The sequence below is a fragment of the Urocitellus parryii genome, chromosome 1, assembly GCF_045843805.1.
Source record: "Urocitellus parryii isolate mUroPar1 chromosome 1, mUroPar1.hap1, whole genome shotgun sequence".
Lineage (NCBI taxonomy): Eukaryota > Metazoa > Chordata > Mammalia > Rodentia > Sciuridae > Urocitellus > Urocitellus parryii.
In genome coordinates, this window is record NC_135531.1 from 139,578,861 (window position 1) to 139,599,411 (window position 20,551).

A 20,551-nucleotide genomic window follows, 5' to 3' on the forward strand; every position below is an offset into this window, starting at 1 on the left:
GAGCCCCTTCAGCAGGGATAGTGGGGAGCCCACAGGTGGAACTTACCCCCTAGATTCTCAGTACACACAAGTTCCTCCTTGCCCCACTCTGAAACCTGTTTCTTGGTGAATAGGGAGGTTAAGAGAAAACACGACTGTTCTGTCTCTGCCCCCTGCATGATTTAATTACTACTAAAGAGTGACAACTGGAAGAGGTGATTTTTTTAGCTAGCCAGAAATTAAGGGATGTTCTGTCTCTGTAGCAAATGCAGATCCCCCTAAGAGCTGGATAGGTCTGATGGGCAGGGGGGATGCTTGGCTGGGACCACTGTGTGTCCATTATAATCCCCTCTGTTCCCTAACCTAATCTGGAAGTGTCAAGTGGGAGTGAGTGGTCTTGGCAGCTGGAGAAAATGAAAGTAGGGAGAGAACAAAGGAAGAGAATCAGTAGCAGTGGCACGAAAGGAAGAAAAGAGAACGTAGATATATCGTCCTTGGAATGAACCTTAAAAATTCTCAGATCTCTGAGCTCTTAATTTGCAGCCCATGGACGATCTACAGGGATTCTACCGGCTTCCTGAAATGATGCACAAAACTGTGTGTCTGGGCATTTTTTTTTTCTGAAGAGGGGAATGATGATGTCCATTACAGTCTCAAAACGCTCATGATCCCTCAAAGAGAGGAGCCAGCATACAATCTACTTACCATTCTGTTCAGTTAGCCAACTAACTAACTAAATAAATAAATAAAAGGTGAAGGAGGAGTTCAAAAAATGTCCAAGGGCATGCTATAAATTAGTGGGATGTCAGAATTTGGACCAAGGTCTCAGACGCCCGATGCTGTGCCCTTCCTATTCTGCTGTGCCTCTTCTCTGCTGGCTTCAGGATGAGAGCTTAAGTGATGTGTTTGTGGAGGTCTGAGGGCGTGGCTCTGACAGAAGGGAATATTTGACATCATGGTCTTTGATATTTAACCGTGCCTTCTCTGACACACCTCTTGGTAGGTTCTGTCCTGCGTGGGAACTTATTTCTATTACTTATCTTTTCCAAATCTGATCTCTATTAGCTTGCCTATCATATCATTTTATCCACCCAAAGACATGGTCCCTCTAAGATTGTGAGGATCTGCAGCAGCATATAAAAGGCTTTGGAAAGAGGGCTGGGACACAGCAAAACGTTCTCCTTGAGAAATTGTTCCTCTTATAGTCATGGGTCAGCCAAACATCTTCAACAGCCTTGGGTGTCCTTGATTATTAGTTTTTAATTTACTTTTTTTGTTGTTGAGGTATAACCTATGAATAATAAAATGTATAAATTGTAAGTATAGAACTTGGTGAATTTTGTACATACACACAAAAATACACCTAATACACCTAATACTGAACATTTACAGCAGCCAAGAAGGTTCCAATTAATATTAACCTCTTACTCACAGACTATCACCATAATGACCTCTATTATGATAGATTCATTTTGTTACTTCTTGTATATATTATAAATAGAATCAAATACTATGTACTCTTTTATATTTAGCCTCTTCTGCTCAATATAGTGTCTTTTAAAGTCATATATGTTAAGTGTGGCAGTATTCTTTTTCATTGGTACATTGTATTCCATTATATCAATCTACTTTTTTTGTTTACCCATTTGCCTGAAATACATAATTTGCATTGCTTTCATCTTTTGGCAATTAGGAAAAAGAGTACTATGAACATTCTTAGTATGTTGCAATGTACATGGTTTTTTTTTATGGACATAAATACTCATTTACTCTAAGGGATGGAATTGTTGGAGTGTGTGTGTGTGTGTGTGTGTGTGTGTGTGTATGTTTATCTTCATTTTCTTTATTCATCTTTTGAAGGGCACCTAGGTTGGTTCCATGACTTAGCTATTATGAACTGTGCTACTGTAAACATTGATGTGGCTGCATCACTGTAATATGCTGGTTTTAAATCCTTTGGATATATACTGAGGAATGGTATAATTAGGTCAAGTGGTGGTTTCATTCCTAGTTTTTTGAGGAATCTCCATACTGCTTTCCAGAGTTGTTGCATTAATTTGCAGTCCCACCAGCAAGTTATAAGTGTTTCCTTTGCCCCACATTCTTGCCAACATTTATTGTTACTTGTATTCTTGATAAGTGCCATTCCAACAAGAGTGCAATGGAATTTCAGTGTAATTATAATTTGCATTTCACTAAATGCTAGAAATTTTGTACATTTTTTCATGTATTTGTTGATTATTCATTTTTCTCCTTTGGAGAAGGGTCTCTTCACTCCTTTGCCCATTTATTGATTGGGCTATTTGCTTGTTTGTTTTGGTATTAACCTTTTTGAGTTTTTTTGTATATCCAGGAAATTAATGCCCTATCTGAGGTACAGGTGGCAAGATTTTTGCCATTCTATAGGTTCTCTCTTTACTCTCTTATTTATTTTGCTGTAAATGAGCTTTTTAGTTTGATGCCATCCCATTTACTGATTTTTTATTTTATATCTTGTGCTTTAGGAGTCTTGTTCAGGAAATCAGTTCCTGTGCCAATGTGTTGAAGTATCGGGCCTAGTTTTCTTCTAGTGGGTACACGGTATATAGCATAATTCCTAGGTTTCTTTTTTTTTTAATCCACTTAGAGTTGATTTTAGTGTAGGTTGAGAGACAGAGATTAACTTTTATTTTATTATATATGGATTTCCATTTGCTAAAGAGACTATCTTTTCTTCAGTGTGTGTTTTTGGTGCCTTTGTCTAGTATGAGATGACTGTATTTCTGTGGGTTTGTCTCTGTGTCTTCTGTTTTATTGATCTTCTTGCCTGTTTTGGTGCCGACATCATGCTGTTTTTGTTACTATTGCTCTGTAGTATAATTTAATGTCTGGTATTGTGACGCCTCATGCTTCATATTTCCTGCTAAGGATTGCTGTAGCTATTTTGAGTCTCTTATTTTTCCAAATGAGTTTCATGATTGCTTTTTCTATTTCTATGAGGAATGTCATTGGAATTTTGATTGGAATTGCATGGAATCTGTTTAGCACTTTTGGTAGTAGAGTCATTTTGACAATATTAATTCTGCTTATTCAACAACATGGGAAGTCTTTCTCTCTTCTAAGGTCTTACTCAATTCCTCTCTTTAGTTCTATAGCTTTTGTTGTATATATCCTTCACCTCTTTTTGTTAGATTGATTCCTAAGCATTTTATTTTTTTGGAGGCTATTGTGAATGGGATGATTTTCCTAATTTCTCTTTCAGCTGACTCATCATTGGTGTATAAGAACACAATTGATTTATGGGTATTAATTTTATATTCTGCTACTTCGCTGGATTCATTTATGAGTTCCAGAAGTTTACTGGTGGAGTTATTTTTGGGATTTTCTAAATATAGAATCATGTTGTCTGCAAACAGAGATAGTTTGAGCTTTTTCCTATTGAAGTCAGCCAATCTTAGCACCTACCTCAGCCCTTCCGCAAGATCAATCTGCCTAGGTAGTTACCTGAATTCCTCCCTGCCCTAGTTCTGGTATTAACTTCCTCTGTAGCCCTCAATTCTCCCACCTTGACTTGACTGAGTTTCCGACAGCTGGACTGGGAAGAGCCCTCCGTGATCATGTGGCCCAGCCTCACTGTTGGGAGAGACAGGAAAGGGAAGCAGACAAGGAAAATGTTCCCCCACGGTGAACAGGTTCCCAGAGGACCTGACACAGGATGTGAACCCTTTGATGGCAGCAGTGAACATTCCTTATTCATCTCATCTTTTTGATCTCCTAAACTTTTAAAAGTACCCAACAGATGAAAATAGAGAATATTTGCAAAAAAAAAAAAAAAGTAGAAAAAAGAAAAATGAACTGAAAGGAGAATTCTTAGAGATCATTTAGAATGGTGTTTGCCAAGCTGTAATAGAGCATGTGAGTCTGGTCTGCAGAGAGGATTTTAGGGGGTACCCTGTTCAATAATAGTGAATTCATTTTGAGAAAGGCATTTTCTCTTCAATGCTCTTGTAATCATGGTGTTTACCTTGAGGAGAATCTCCCAACTTGGTTCTGTATAACACTTTATGTACACTTGCTAATCTTTCCTCCGAGCAAAGAGAAAAGAAGAGGATGTAGCTCGATTTTCATGATGCTTCGTTTTGGTTGTGTTTTGTTTGTTTGTTTGTTATTTTTTTTCTTTCCTTTTCTCCCAGTTGCCTTCAATTTGGAAAAAGTAGAAGGTTTTCATTTGTCCACGGTAGAATGTTTCATTTTTCACATACAAAAATTTAAGCATAAACAATCAAGTGCTTTCCCTTGAGAAAGGTGAAAGAAATGCTAATGAATGGGGTATGTGGATGTGGCAGAAAAATCTCGAAGGTGGACAGGGAATGACTGAAGGTGGATTGACATCTATCTAATTCATATTTTTTCGCCTTTCCTTTCCTTTTCTTTCTTTTCTTTTTTTAACTAGGCAGGGAGACAGAGCTCAGGAAGGAAACTCTTGGTGTTATCTGTGAGATCTCTCGGCATAGCTCTTCTGCTCACATCCACTGTCCATGTTACTTTGGGAGGGAAAGAGAGACACAGATTTAGGTTCCCCATTTACAGTAAAGGAGGCTGGAAGGACCACCTGGAGCATTCTAGAAGCTTCCACTGAAGACACTTGCCTTTTTTCCAGAAGCTTCTCTTGGCACCTTGTTGGCCCAGAAGGGTGAAGAGTGGAGGGGTGGGGGAGGGGTGTTCTCATAATGCTGTCACCTAAGTAGCTACTGTTGGCACCTTCTCTCATCTATCCTCAGGTAGATGTTTTCAAATGACTCCTTGTAAAATGTACTTTGGCTCATGGTTGCCCCAGCTTGGTTTAGCTGCTCCTTGGGCTCCACCATCTTGGATCCTGCTTCTGGCATTTAGAGCCCCAAGGCCAATTCCCCTTTTCAGTTTTTAACCCAGTGACTTCCCTGTTTTCTCTCAAGTTCCAGCCCCACTGAACTGCACATCTCCCCTCAGGAGGCACCCCCTTTCCCTTTCCCTTGTTCCCACGCATTCCTTCTCTGTATCTGGAATCCCCTTCCTGGTCTCTGGCCCTCCACATCCTCCTGAGCCACTTATGACCACCCTTCATCCAAAGAACTCCCTCTTTCATGGAGCCTTTATGATTCCTCTAACTGGGTGCCATCTCTTTTCTAGTCTACTGTAAGCCGGATCCACACTTTGCTGAACAGCTTGCTGAATGTAATGTGAAGTCCTATTCCAATGCATGACCTCACTTTGCTGTCACAGCCAACCCAAGAGCTACCTGGAATCCTTAAGATTGTCATTGCATGTTGAGGAAACCAAAGAACAGAGAGGCTCAGGAGCTTGCCCAAGGTCACACTACTGCTAAGTTGCCAAGTTAGGGTTGAGATACCAGAACTCCCATTCTTGCTCAGTATTCCCTCCTGGCCACCCTCACTTCCTGTAGCATTCTGCTTTACATTTGGCTCAGTGAATTACGGGGAGCTCTCTGCTCATTTCTTCCTGAGATGCTGCAGTGACCAGACACATCTGAAGTGAAGATAGAGATGGCGAATGCCTTTTTCTCCCTGTATGTGCTTTGGGAAGCTGGGGAATGACAAAGACACCGGTGATGTCCATGGAGTCCTTGCAGGAGCAGCTATGGTGTCCTGGTGGGAAGGCTGTGCAGGGGCGGGGACACCAGGGTGCATTCATTCTTTGTGCTGCTTTGATGCAGGGAGAGTGCCTGAACCCCTGCAGGAACTGGAGCTTCAAGGAGAGTGAGAACTTGGCTCCTGTCCCTGGGTTACTGCAGCAGCAGCAGCAACAACAGCCTTGCACAGGCTGCTCCTGCCCAGGGACACCATAAATCGCTGGGCCATGGACCTGACAGCCAGCCACGATGTGATCAGAAAGCCAATAGGAGTCACTGCAGAGGCTTTGGTGGCTGCTCGCTTTATGGTCCTCTCATCCATCACACGAGACAGAGGAGCCACTGGGACGGTCACCTTCTTTCCAAATGAGGATTCAGGGGTGAGACAGTCAAGTCCCAGGTGGGCAGAGTGCATTAACTGTCGAAGCCATAATCTCAGCAGAGCACTTTCACATTCTCCTCTTCTCACAGGCATTACCTCACTTAATTTTCATTCACTCGCTCATTCATGGAGCAGGTAGCCATGACAAGGCTACCAGGCAAGGGCCATCACTTCCCGACTTCTAAAAGATGGGAGGCAGCAAATATTCTCACCGAGCAGACTAAGGAGCCGAGAAGTAGCAGTGGGAAGCGCACCCGATCAGTAAGCAAAGAGCCTTCCCTGTGAGTTCTGCGATTGCTATTCTCATGTAAGTGAAGTTGGCAAAACCACTTCCCATCTCTGAACCAGCGTTTACTCATTTTTTTCCCATGAATTATAATATCTTTAGAATTCATCATTTTTTAAAAAGACACTTATATATGGTTGAAATTGAAACTTTTTGAGAGGTACTTAAACCAAGCAAGGATGGTGGGGGTGTGACTCAGTGCAAGAGCACTTGCCTAGCCTGCAAGAGGTCCTGAATTCCATCTCCAGTACGGCAACAAACAACAGCCACAAAAACAAAGCACCTCCTTCTCACGGCTCCTTTTATTCCAAAGATGACAACTCTATCTTTCTAGAAAACAATTTGTGTGTGTGTAGAGAATAAATGGAAATATGCTGCCCTGAACTTTGCTTATTTTTAACTCAACAGTATGTCTTAGAAACCTTCTCATGTCCACAAGATACATCTAACTCACTCTTTTTAAAGGTTACTTGTGATTACACTGTACAGACACACAATACTTAATGATTTGACCTGTTTGCTGTTGATAGATGCTTAGGTTGTATTTTTTTTCCCCTTTTTGTTGCTTTATGAACAATGCTGCAGTGAATTTTCTTGTCCAAATGTCTGGGCATACTTTTGGGTAAATTCTCAGCAAAGAAACTGCTGAGTCAAAAGCAAAGTGAATTTTGATATTTGAGAAAGCTTTTGCAGTATTGTCTTCCAAAATTGGCCTTGATTAACATTCCATCCAGTAGTATACGAGAGTGTCTTTTCTTAGATTTCTTTTTCTTTCTTTCTTCTTCTTTTTTTTTTTTGCCAATCTTACAAAACATATTTAAAAATAAGTAGGCAGAATCCTATTACCTCCAAATCCCAGTTTCAACTTGAATTTCATCTCCATCTTCTGAGCTGCTATGTACGTTCTACTTTGATGTCTGATTTTTTTTTCCCCCTCTGTTAGACCTGAGGCTGGGGAAAGTGTCGTTGTTCATATGTGTAATAGTAACCATCTCTTTGTGTTTTCGAGTGATCTAACAACGTAAGAAAAAAAGAGCAAGTTCACATACGTGAAGTTCTCATTTGACCAAAGCTGCTGGAGACAAAATCTGTGAGGACAGAAGGGAGACAGCCACACCAGAGCATCAGAGATAAATACTGAGCAGGCCACTCTTTATGAGGTTATTCTACAAGGATTTGGCACGTGTGGGTCTTCATCCCTGATCTGAAGCTCCTGGAAGCAAATATTGAGGTCTCCTTTCATGATACTTGTCCCCACAGAACTCAGTCAAGCATGGCTGCTAGAGGGAAGGCCAGCTGCTGCTGAGATTTTTGGTCAGTGTTGGCATATTGGCAGGGTCGTACAAACAGCAAGTTTATGAAGTGTTAGAGGACCTGACACCTATACCTGGCAACGCCACTTACTCCCTGGGTGTTCTCCTCACCCCTTTGATTCCAGATAAGTCATCTGTTCAGTGGAGATGAGGCTTGGAAAAGAATCAGTTCTCGTTTTATTTTTAATATTTTTTTTTTTAGTTGTAGTTGGACACGATATCTTTATTTATTTATTTATTTATTTTTAAGGGGTGCTGAAAATCCAATCCAGTGTCTCACACTGGCAAGGCAAGTGCTTCACCACTGAGCTATGTAGCCTCAGCCCCAGTTCTCATTATTGACGTGTTCTTTGTGATCAGCTAATGGGTCGTACCATGATTTTTTTTTTCTTTTTGTACTTTTAATAGGGTTTTTATTTATTTATTTATTTATTGAGGAGCTACCAAACTATTTTCCAAGTGTCTGTGCTATTTTATCAGCCTTACTCTATACATAGGATATGCTATATCTTCTCCTTTTGAATAGCTCCAGAGCTGCAGATTCTACCCTCTTCCTTCCTGTGTAGTTGAGCATTTTCAGTGACTTAGTTTCTAATATGTCCAAAGACTATTGAACTAACAACTCAACCACAAATACAGACAGAGACTTTCTGGTGTGGAGGTCAGTGACAACACCTTTCTTCATCTTTTTTTTTTTTTTTAATAGGTGCTGGCTTACTTCCTATTTCTGAATTTCTTTTTCTTCTTTGGGTGGTGCTGGGGATCACACCCAGGGCCTCACTTATTCCAGGCAAGTGCTCTATCTCTGAGCCCCGTCCACTTACTTTTTGGAATAAGGTGATTCCTTATTGTGATTTTGATTTGCATTTCTCTGATGCTTAGTGACATTGAATTTTTTTTCCTTTACTTCCTGGTCATTTGTATGACTTCTTTTGAGACAAGTCTGTTTAGATTTGTTGCCTGTCTTTAAATTGGGTTATTTGGCTTTTTTCTTTTCTCTCTCTCTCTCTCTCTCTCTCTCTCTCTCTCTCTCTCTCTCTCTCTCTCTCCTAAGTTTTTAAAATTTCTTACATAATCTGGAAGCTTACCCCTTGTCAGATACACAGTTTACAATTGTTTTCTCCTATTCTATAGGTTTTCTCTTCACTCTGTTGACTATTGCCTTTGAGCAGAAAGTTTTTAGTTTGATGTAATCTTATTTTTTTTTTTTACCTTTTTTCCCCTGTGATTTGAGGATCATGTCGAAAAAAGTTTTGCCCATGACAATGTCTGAAAGTAGTTTTCTTATGATTTTTTTTCTAGTAGTTTTATAGTTTGGGGCTTTACAATTCAAGTATTTAATGCATTTTGAGTTGATTTGTGTAACTGGTGAGAGAGGAAGGTCTAGTTTCATTCTTCTGCATGTAAATATCCAATTTTCCCATCACCATCTATTGAAAAGACTTGGCCTTTCTCTAATGTGTGTTCTAGCAGCATTGCTAAAAATTAGCAGATGTGAGGGTTTGCTTCTAGGCTCTCTATTCTGTTCCCTTGGTCTAAATATAGTTTTAACTTTTTAATAAAAATTTATGATTGTATACCTAGAAGACCCCAAAAAACTACCAGAAAACTTTGAGAACTAGTAAACGAATTCAGCAAAGTGGCAGGATATAGAATCAACACCCATAAATCAAAGGCATTTCTGTATATCATTGACAAATCCTCTGAGAAGGAAATGAGGAAAACTACCCCATTAACAATATCCTCAAAAAAAAAGAATCTTAGGAATCAGCTTAATGAAAGAGGTGAAAGATCTATATAATGAAAACTATAGAACCTTAAAGAGAGAAATCAAAGAAGACCTTAGAAGACGGAAAGATCTACCTTGCTCTTGGATAGGCAGAATTAATATTATCAAAATGACCATACTACCAAAGGCACTATGCAGATTCAATGCAATTCCAATCAATATCCCAATGGCATTCCTCATAGAATAGAAAAAACAATCACGAAATTCATCTGGAAAATAAGAGACCCAGAATTGCTAAAGCAATCCTTAGAAGGAAGAGTGCAGCAGGTGGCATCACTATACCAGACCTTAAACTGTACTACAGAGCAATAGTAACAAAACCAGCATGGTACTGGCACCAAAATAGATTGGTAGACCAATAGTAAAGAATAGAGGATACAGAGACTAACCCACAAAACTACAGTTATCTTATATTCAACAAAGGTGCCAAAAACATGCACTAGAGAAAAGATAGCATCTTCAACAAATGGTGCTGGCAAAACTGGAAATCCATATGCAACAAAATGAAATTAAACCCCTATCTCTCACCATGCACAAAACTTAATTCAAAATGGATCAAGGACCTAGGAATCAAACCAGAGACTCTGCATCTAATAGAAGAAAAAGTAGCCCCAATCTTCATCATGTGGAATTAGGCTCCAACTTCCTTAATAAGACTCCTATAGTGTAAGAATTAAAAATCAAACTAAGAAGTTTCTTCTCAGCAAAAGAAACGATCTGTGAGGTGAACAGAGAGCCTACATCCTGGGAGCAAATTTTTACCCCTCACACATCAGAGTACTAATCTCTAGGGTTTATAAAGAACTCAAAAAGCTAAACACCAAAAACAACAACAACAAAAACAACAAACAAATAACCCAATCAACAAATGCACCAAAGACCTGAACAGACACTTCTTAGAAGAGGATATGCCATCATCAATCAACAAATATATGAAAAAATGCTCATCATCTCTAGCAATCAGAGAAATGCAAATCAAAACTACTCTAAGATATCATCTCACTCCAGTCAGAATGGCAGCTGTTATGAAGACAAACAACAGTAAGTGTTGGTGAGGATGCGGGGGAAAAAGGTACACTCTTACATTGCTGGTGGGGCTGCAGATTGGTACAGCCAATATGGAAAGCAGTATGGAGATTCATTGGAAATCTGGGAATGGAACCACCATTTGACCCAGCTATCCCTCTCCTCGGACTATACCCAAAGGACTTAAAAACAGCATACTACAGGGACACAGCCACATCAATGTTTATAGCAGCATAATTCACAGTAGCTAAACTGTGGAGCCAACCTAGATGTCCTTCAGTGATGAATGGACAAATAAATGTGGCATATATACACAATGGAATTTAACCCAGCATTAAAAAAGAACAAAATCATGGCATTTGCAGGTAAATGGACTGTGTTGGAGAAGATAATGCTAAGTGAAGTTAGCCAATCCCAAAAAACAAATGCTGAATGTTTTCTCTGATAGAAGGAGGCTGAGTCATAGTGGAGTGGGGAGGGGGAGCATGGGAGGAATAGATGAATTCTAGATAGGGCAGAGGGGTGGGAGGGAAAGGGAGAGGGCAGGGGATTAGTAAGGATGGTGGAATGTGATGGACATCATTATCCCAAGTACATATATGTATGAAGACTTGAACTCGGTGTCAACATACTTTACATACAAACAGAGATATGAAAAATTGTGATATATATGTGTATTAAGAATTGTAGTAAAAAAATCCATGTAATACATACATGTATAAAGGCATGAATTGGAATTGGACATACTTTGTATACAGAGATATGAAAAATTGTGTTCTATATGTGTAATAAGAATTGCAACGCATTCCACTGCTGTTGTGTATTTTAAAAAAACAAAATCAATAAAAAATAAAAAAAGTGTAAAGAGTAGGTCTGGGGTTGTGGCTCAGTGGTAGAGTGCTTGCCTCGCATGTATGAGGCATTGGGTTTGATCCTCAGCACCCCATAAAAATAAATAAATAAAAAATAAAGGTAATATTTCTATCTACAACTAAAATATTATTTTTTAAAAAAGTTTGAAGAATCAATTCTCTAAAGGTTAATGTGTACAATACATAAAAATGCCTCATAAAATTTTAAAACAAAAATAATTTATCTCTAATAATGCATGAAGGGTCTTTTTATGATTTTTTTTTCAGTTTAGTTATCTTTTGACCTCTGATTATAGAAGATAAAAGTTACTTCTTTTTTCCCCCAAATGCCTCCTTTAATACATACAAACAGACTTCCACTCTTCTAATTTCCTTACTATGGTTATTATAAAGTTTGTTGTATAAATATTCTGTTTACATTATGTAACTGATAGTTTGCTGAGCTATTTACAGTACAATGATTTCTTGTTCTTTACTCCCTGTTTTCTGTGGAATTGATTTTCTCTTCTTTAGTTGTTGAGGTTTTTCTTTTTCTTAGTGTTGGGAATTGAACACAGGGCCTTAAATATGGTAGTCAGGTGGTCTACCACTGTCTTATACCTTAGTCCTGTTTAACATTTTTTTTTTAAAAAGATAATTTCCCCAAATTTGTCTCCAACTGCCATACTCACCCTTTATTTTTGTCCATCATCTTTTAGTTCATTTAGACACGATAGGTATTTTATTAAACATAGGTTCTCCAAGATATCACACATAGAATTTCTGACTTGCTTTAATCTGCATTTGTTGCTTCCTGGGTGAGCTGTCCTCCTTTCATTTTGGGGGCCTCCTGTTATCTTCATCCTGAGGAATCCCTTCCCTTCTTTCCTGAGGTGAATCCCATGTCTTTCTTCTTTTTGCTTTACTTCTTCATTTTGGTGGAGCACTTCTTTCAGTAGTTTTCTCAGAAAGGAAGCACAGGATGAACCTTCTAATGACTTGTGTGTTTAAAAATATCTCTCATTTATCTCTACATTTAATTAGCTTTTTGGTAGGGTTCACAATTCTGGGTTAGAAATTGTTTTCCTTTACAATTTTAAAGGTGTTACTTTTTTTTTTGTCAACCACTAACATTTCTGTTTTTAAGCTTGAAGTATCTGCTTAATGAGCCTTAGTATGTACCTGTTTTTTTTTTTTTTTTTCACCTCTCTGTGAAATCTTTTAGATCTTTTCTTCCTTCCAAGAATTCTGAAATTTTCATTGATGGGATTTGACTTAGTCCTATTTTTATCCTCTGTTCTGGTCTTTCTCCTAGATCTTTCTTTTGTTATGGGAAATTATTAGAAATTATTTCTTTGATGATTTTCTTTCCACCATTTCCTTTTTCTCTCTGGTTGGAACCCTTATTGTATAGATGCTGGATATTTTACATAAATGATCTTTTGAAATTTTCTTCCCTATGACTCATTTCTTTGTTTTTTTTTTCTTTTTTTGCTTTTATGTTTGGTAGATGTTTTTGACGTCATTATTCATTCAGTCCTTCATTTAGCTTTTCAGTTCTCTGATCACAATTTTAATATTTTAATTTCCAAGAGTTCTTTCATGTTTTCTAATTACTCCCCAAGCAGGATTTTTGCATTATGGAAGTGATATCTCCTTTCCTCTCTCTGAGGATATTAATGGCAGTTTTTGTTTTATTCTAGGTTTTTACCTTTTTGCACAGCATTTGTTTCACCAACTTACTTTTTTCCTATTTGCCTGTTATTCATGTTAGAGGACTTTTTGCACCAGCTGTCTCTTGCTCTCTGCTCATATTTAACTATGGTAAGCCACACAACTATTTGGGAGGGGTGTGTGTGTGTGTGTGTGTGTGCGCGCGCGCATGCGTGCGTGCATATACATACATGTGTGATTGCATTATAAGGTTATCTGCTTGGGCTACTTTATGAGAGAATTCTTAATGTTGCTTTCATAAGTCTTTTATCCTTGAGCTGGTTAGAGTCTTCAGAGAAGACTGCATCTTCACCACCATCACTCCTGACCTGATGCTGGGAAGGTCATAGATCAGAAGGACCTGCCCCATTTCCTAATATCTTTCCTAGAGAATATGATTGCCGTTCTTTTGATAGTCTGTGTGGAAATAAAGCTGGCATCTCAGCACTCAGATAACGAACTGTTTGGTTAATACTCTCTTCCTAAATTCTTCCTGATGCCTACGTATTTAGAGATCTTGGTTTTATTCATTCTTCAGGATGAACTTCTGGTTTTCTTTCAGGATTGGTTTGATACTTTCCTAGCTATGCGGGTTGGGGGAGGAGATCTGGGGGTGTGACTACTTTTTCAAAGTCTTTTTCTTTTTTTTAATGAAAAGTTTCGAAACACATACTATAGTAGAGAAAGGAGTATCACTATCTTCCTGATACCCAGTTTGAATATCTGGCAAGATTCTACTCCTTACCTTTACTCCTAAAGCACCCTCCTGGTGTTCTGCCCTGCCTCCATCTGCCAGAGGCACCACCCGCCCTGAACATCTGGGGTTTCTTCAGCGACTGCTATGTATTTCCTCATTTGTTCGCTCTCCCCACAACTACCTGTGGAGCCTGCTTCCTTGGTTAGCCTAATGAAGTTTAGTACTTTTCTTTTTGCTCTTCAGCTTTCAGGGTTTTTTTTATTGCTACTGTCTTTTCTTCGGGTTTCTTTGCCATGTTTGTTTTGCCACAAATTATATTCTGTGACAGACACCTGAGATTTTTAATATACTCTGCCTGACAATTTATTTCCCCAATTCTTTGATGCGCTGATCTTTCATATCTCATTTCTCTCTTTCTATTCTCCTAGAAATTCTGCCTGAACTCCTGATTATGAGCTGAGGGCCCCTCTCTGCCCTGATTTTATCTCTGACTTTATCTCACCAGAGCACTTATCCCATTATAAGTAATTTCTTGGAGACCCAGATACACATTCCTAGCACACATTATACATGCAGGAAAGCGTTTTGCAGCATGTGACAGAAATAATCAATATTTTCTCTACCAACTTATTTAAAAATCTTTAGAACAACACTAGGTCCTGTGATTATTTCCAATTTATATGAAGAAAACAGAGAGACACTCTTATGCAATACGTTGCCCAAGTTCAAGTGGAGGAAGAGTCAGAAATGGAGCTCATGTTGCCTGCTTCTAGAATCTGGCAGGTAGTGGGTGTTTCAGATCCAGATGTGCAAGAAACAAGCATATTTATTCCATTTGTTGTATGAGAGAGTTCCCATGCAGGTCCAGTGCACTGATAGTCAGGAAGCCCTGTGGAAGCCCTTCACCAGGAGCACTTCTATTATATCCTGAGGCACTGCTTACATCCAAGCTGTGAGGAAAGGCAGAAGTCACTGCTGTTCCTAACTACAAATACTCCTCTGTGGCCTGGACACCCAGAGAAGAGATCCTCAGAATCATAACACAGTGTATATATGCCAATTTTTTTTATCCATTCATCTATTGAAGGGCATCTAGGTTGGTTCCACAGTTTAGCTATTGTGAATTGTGCTGCTGTAAACATTGATGTGGCTGTGTCTCTGTGGTATGCTGTCTTTAAGTCTTTTGGGTATAGACCCAGGAGAGGGATAGCTGGGTCAAATGGTGGTTTCATTCCCAATTTACAATGGAATATTACTCAGCAATAAATGAGAATAAAATCATGGCATTTGCAGCTAAATGAAATGAGGTTAGAGAATATAATGCTAAGTGAAATTAGCCAATCCCAGAAAACCAAATGCCAATTGTTTTCTTCGATATAAGGAGGCTGATTCATAGTGGGATTCGGAGGGGGAGCATGGGAGGAATAGAAAAACTCCAGATAGGGCAGAGGGGTGGGAGGGGAAGGGAGGGAGCATAGGGTTATTAATGATGGTGGAATGTGATGATCATTATTATCCAAGGTACATGTATGAAGACTATGAATTAGTGTGAATACAACCAGAGATATGAAAAATTGTGCTCTATATACAAATAGAAAAAAAAAAAGAAAAGAATCATAATACAGTGGCCTCACAGAATCTGCTCAGACACAGTCTGAGTTTAATCCTCATCTGGATTTTATCCTTTCCAGATGAGGATTAAACTCAGACTGCGTATCAGTTGCCTGGTATTTAGTAGGGTTCTCAGTGTATGTTAGGGGTTGGTGTAAATCACTTGGCAAGTCAGATCAATTGAATGATCAATCCCGTAATCACCAGGTGACAAGGTAGGAGGCATTTTAGCCCACCTCATACCTGGGGTCTCAGCATTTAAAAAGTTATGAGGTCAGATCTTGCCTTTAACTCCTGTTCTTCTTGAGTGTCAATCTTCCTTATCCTCCCACAAGTCTCAAATGTCTGGTATCCAATGCCACCTTTCTATGAGTGACCATGGCCCCAAGATGCCTCCCCTGCAATATCTTTTTTGCAGATCAGTTAACTATTATTTATATAGTTTAAAAAAAAGTCTATGGTCTGCCTCTCAATGCAATGAAGCTGGAGCTTGACATGAAACTAGTTTCTCTGCTTTACCAATTTCTTTCTGGGTTCTTGTCTCACAAGTTGGAAGAATAAAATCCACAGATAATAAATAGAAGGCAGAAGCGAACACATTAGGATTTATTTCAGTGAAAATAAAAGAGAGAGAGGGATCTCCCACAAGGTGAGAGGGGGAACTGATAGTAAGCTTTCCACTTAAATTTTCTAGTCTAGGGGCTTTGATAGCCTCTGGGTAGGGGGATTGATCAAAATCCCTGCTAAATGGTTATGGGGAAAGCATTGTCCCAGGAGAGTAGTGAGCTGAAGGTCCAAACTGTGGTTCTTGCGTTCCAGTGAAAGGAAATTTAAAGTCAGACACGGAAAGTCCTGCAAGAGACTTTTATTGTAAGTGAAAATAAACTGGAAGTCAAGTGAGAGTAGGGTGAAAGTAGGGTGAGGATCAAGCAGAGAGCGCTCTCAAGGGACAGCAAGGGCCTGTCTCCAAGCAGAGAAGGACGAAGGGATCTGTGCTGTCTCCAAGTTCATTGCCCTTTCACGGTTGTCTTGCGAATTGGGGACCACCGGACGCACTCTTTGCTCATCAGGTGTTCAACTCTTTCTGCACACCAGGTGGTGGAGTAGTTACTTATTTACTTATTTTAACCTTAGTTGGTCCCTTTCTGGAACTCTCCTGGTGACCATCCTCTTCAGGGGAGCTTCAGCAACAAGTCCATCCTCTGTCCATATGAGCACTGGGGTCGGCCACCCGTCAGAGGTTACCTTACTGCACTGCGCCACTAAAGAATGCCCCCTTCTGAGATGGAGGAGACGTAACTCTGAGTTTTATCCTAAACTTTGTGGGCCCTGTCAAGAGTTAGTCCCATAAATCCTTCTTTCTTGATGTATTTCCCCATTAGCTCCCTTTACTTCTGTTTGTTTATCCTCCGGGTTTGTGTACCGGTGTTTCTCCTCAGGTTGTCTTTCTACAGGTTATTTATTCATCTGCCTTGGCAGTAACTTACAACTTTAAGGGTAACTTAAAGTGAACCTGTGACTTTACTATGAATTCCACTGCTTTGTACTAGCTACTACTTAACCGTGTTAAGGCGCCTGGTCAAGATCTATGCTAAATAGGTATGAAAAAAGTATCTAAGCTATTGGCTCAGCCAGTGACCTTCTAATTGGCTGTGTCCCTTAGCCCTCCCCTGAGTTTAAATTTTCCGGTAACTTCCACTGGGGCCCACCCTGATTTCCACTTTCCCTGCTGTTCCAGGACAAAGGAGGTGAACCTCATGAAGTGGTCTTTATATCAGGGGGGAAAATAGAACCCAAACTTAATTGGCCTGCATTACCCTGACTGCCTGATCATTAACTACTATTCTTATTCACTAGAAATTTAATGATTAAAAAAATGTGTGGCTCAGAGATGTTCTTTTTCAGAAAAAAGAATACATATATATTTTTTTGTAGTTGTAGTGGGACATAATACTGTAAAGGTACAATTTCTAAGCTGATTCTAAGCTGCAAAAGTCTGAGTTAAAGTGTAAAAGACTGGGCATTGTAAAGCTTCTAAATTGCAAGGCCTGGGCTAAAAAGTAAAAGACCAGGTATTGTTAAAATTCCTCTGCTACCCCTGGAACCTGTAATCCCTGTAGCTGTTAGGACAATACCTGAACTGCCCAGTAAATATTTCTCCTGGTCCCCTGGTTGTTTAATAGCTAAGGGCTCCAAGTAGCTCGGCACGTAAGCATCCAGGCCACAAAACCAATCAGTTTAAATGTGTACCCCACTTAGCAGTGACCAATCACCCCTGCCCAGCCTGTTCCCGCCAATGAATGTACTAATCCTGTCTCAGAGTTGTTCAATTTTCCCACGCCTCATGATGATTTGTTCTGGTGTATGCAAAGCCCTCCGCCCTCCCCAAAAAGTGTACTTAAGCTCTGCTTGACCTCTGCTCTGGGCTCTGGGCTGCTCTATCTTCCTGAGTGAGCCTGGAACCTCAGCATGCTGAATCAATAAATCCCCTTTTGCCAATTGCATGGAGCCAGTCTCTTGTGTGGTCTCTTCCTCCGACGCTCCGCTGAACCCTTACAATACCTTCATTTTAATATGGTGCTGAGGATCCAAACCCAGGGCCTCACATGTGCTAGGTGAGCACTCTACCATTGAGCCACAACCCCAGCCCCCTCAGAGATTTTCAAGTCCTTAATTCCCCTTGTGTGTTTTCTCCTGGGCATGGCTTTGTAAAAATCGCAGGAAGGTATGACAATATCTCTGTCTTCTAGGAACTTACAGTCTGGATGAGAAAATGGTAATTATACCAGTCAGAGCACAGTTAGGAATGGAACTCTGGGAGGCTTTTGCAGTGATTTCTCTGGAAAGGGAATTGCAGTGTGAGTGAGAGTTGGGTGTGCACAGCCTGAAGGAATGTGCCCACAGAGCATCAACCAAGGATCAGACACTGAAGGGCTTCTTTATACTTGTCTTTTCCATCAGAATGTCAAGGCCTTGCCTACTTTGGCCACCCTGTATTGCCAGTGCCTAGCACAGTGCTCAGCAGTTGTTGCATGAATGAATGGGGAGGAGGAAGAGATGAAGGCAGATTTGTGAGACAAGTCCTAAATCCGTGCAGCCAATCTGGAAAGCAGTATGGAGATTCCTTGGGAAACTTGGAATGGAACCACCACCTGACCCAGCTATTCCATTCCTTGGTCTATACCCAAAGGACTTAAAAACAGCGTACTACAGGGACACAGCCACATCAATGTTTATAGCAGCACAATTCACAGTAGCTAAACTGTGGAGCCAACCTAGATGCCCTTCAGTGGATGAATGGATAGGGAAACTTTGGTATATATACACAATGGAACATTAGTTGGCATCAAAAGAGAATAAAATCATGGCATTTGCAGGTAAATGGATGGAGTTGGAGAGTATAATGCTAAATGAAGTTAGCCAATCCCCCCAAAACCAAAGGCCAAATGTTTTCTTTGAGGATGCTGACTCATAATGGTGATGGGGGCAAGGATGAAGGAATGAAGGAACTTTATATAAGGCCAAGGGGAGGGAGGGGAAGGGAAGGGGAAAGTGGGTAGGAATGGCAGGGTAATGATGTCTATCTCATTCCACCAAGTACATGTATGAAGACACGAGTGGTGTGAAAACACTTTGTGTACAACCTGTGAATTGAAAAATTGTGCTCTATATGTATAATATGAAATGAATTATATTCTGCCATCATGTATAACAAATTAGAATAAATAAATACTTTTTAAAAATCCTGAGCTTGAGCTGTACTTTTCTCCCCCAAGGATATGTATTCAGTTGCCCCAGGTGTAAGTAAATTATCCCATAAACTAATCTAAAAAAAAATCCCTTCCTGTGGTGGTGGCAGCCTCAGGTTCTGTGGTTCTAATCCCTGTGGGAGTGCTAATAGTTGCTAATGGCTTAATGTGGGATTCTTCCTAGAGCGGTTTGCATTTCCTAAAGATGCCTGCATCCCTAAGCAGTAGGATTTTAGGTCTTGTAACCAAAGCAAGTGGGGCAGATAATTGCTACAGCAAGGGACAGGTCTCCCTTCTCTACTCTGCCTAGACACCAGGGTCACCCAGGAATGACTTGGTCAGTTTGTTGTCTTACCCAGGGAGGGCGGGTGTGGAAGAGTTTCTTCTGGGCCCTTCTCGCTTCACTTCTCCTCCATCTCCTTGCTGTCCCTTGTCTCAGAGTCAACCAAAGGGTGTCTTACCCACTCAACCTTGGGGACCCTAAGTCACATTCTCTTAACTGGTTTGACCTCTCTGATTTCTGTTGGTCCTGGAGCTTTGCTTTAGCTCCTGGCTGCCATGTAAACCCCCAGGTTTGTAAGAAAATAGTGGGCCATTGGTCCTTAGTGTGTGTGTGTGTGTGGGGGGGTGTGTTTGAGAGAGAGAGAGCGTGCTCCAGGTTCACAGGCAGTGTGGGGTGAGGAGGGAAAGAGGAAGGAGGGATGGGGTATAGTACATAAGCAGCTTTTTTGGTTAATTGGCAGTGTGGTTGGTAGCTCAGGGCTTTAGGCTCATTATTGTCCCTTCCTCTTTCTTCTCCCTGCAGGCCCTGGACTATCTGCCACCTTCTCCACGAGGGCCCTCATATCCTGCCTTGTGCTCTAGTTCCCGCTGCTCTTCTCACTTGAAGGGTGCTGTGCCTGTTCCCCTATTACCAGGCAAGGCAAGAGCACCCTTCAGATCTTGTCATCTGGAAAGGATGGTTTGAGTCCAGAGATTTAGAAAACAGGCAAGGAGAGTTTATTTGGTGTATGGAGTTACGCTTTCTAAATGGTGGGTTTTAATTTGGTCTGGGAACCTCCCTCCTCGGGTATTATGTCTTTGGGGTGGTGATACAGTTTTGGGGCCGTGGTTTAATGCACCTGTGCTGTTTCCACCACGTGGGAAAGTTTAATATCTGAGTAAAACTTATGGGGGTTTAAAGCCATAAAGTAAATTGCAACGAATCGGGGGTCCCACAAAGGTCAGTGCCTCGGTGCTCAGTGCATGTTTTATAAAAATATTTTTAATGAATGCATTGTAGTTATACATAATATTGGGGTTCACTTTGACATCATCATAGATCCGTGGAATACACCTTGCTTCCTTTCAGCCCTAAGTACTTCCCCTTCCCCATTCCCCCTCTCTGCCCTTGTTCCCTTTCCTCTCTGGGCTGGTCTTCCTTCTCTTTATAGTTTTTATTTTTTTTTAATTAGTGCTTTATAAATATATAAAGGTAAAATTCACGGTGGTATAAGCACATATGCACATAGCATAATTTGGTCTATTTCATCCCATCATTCCTCCCT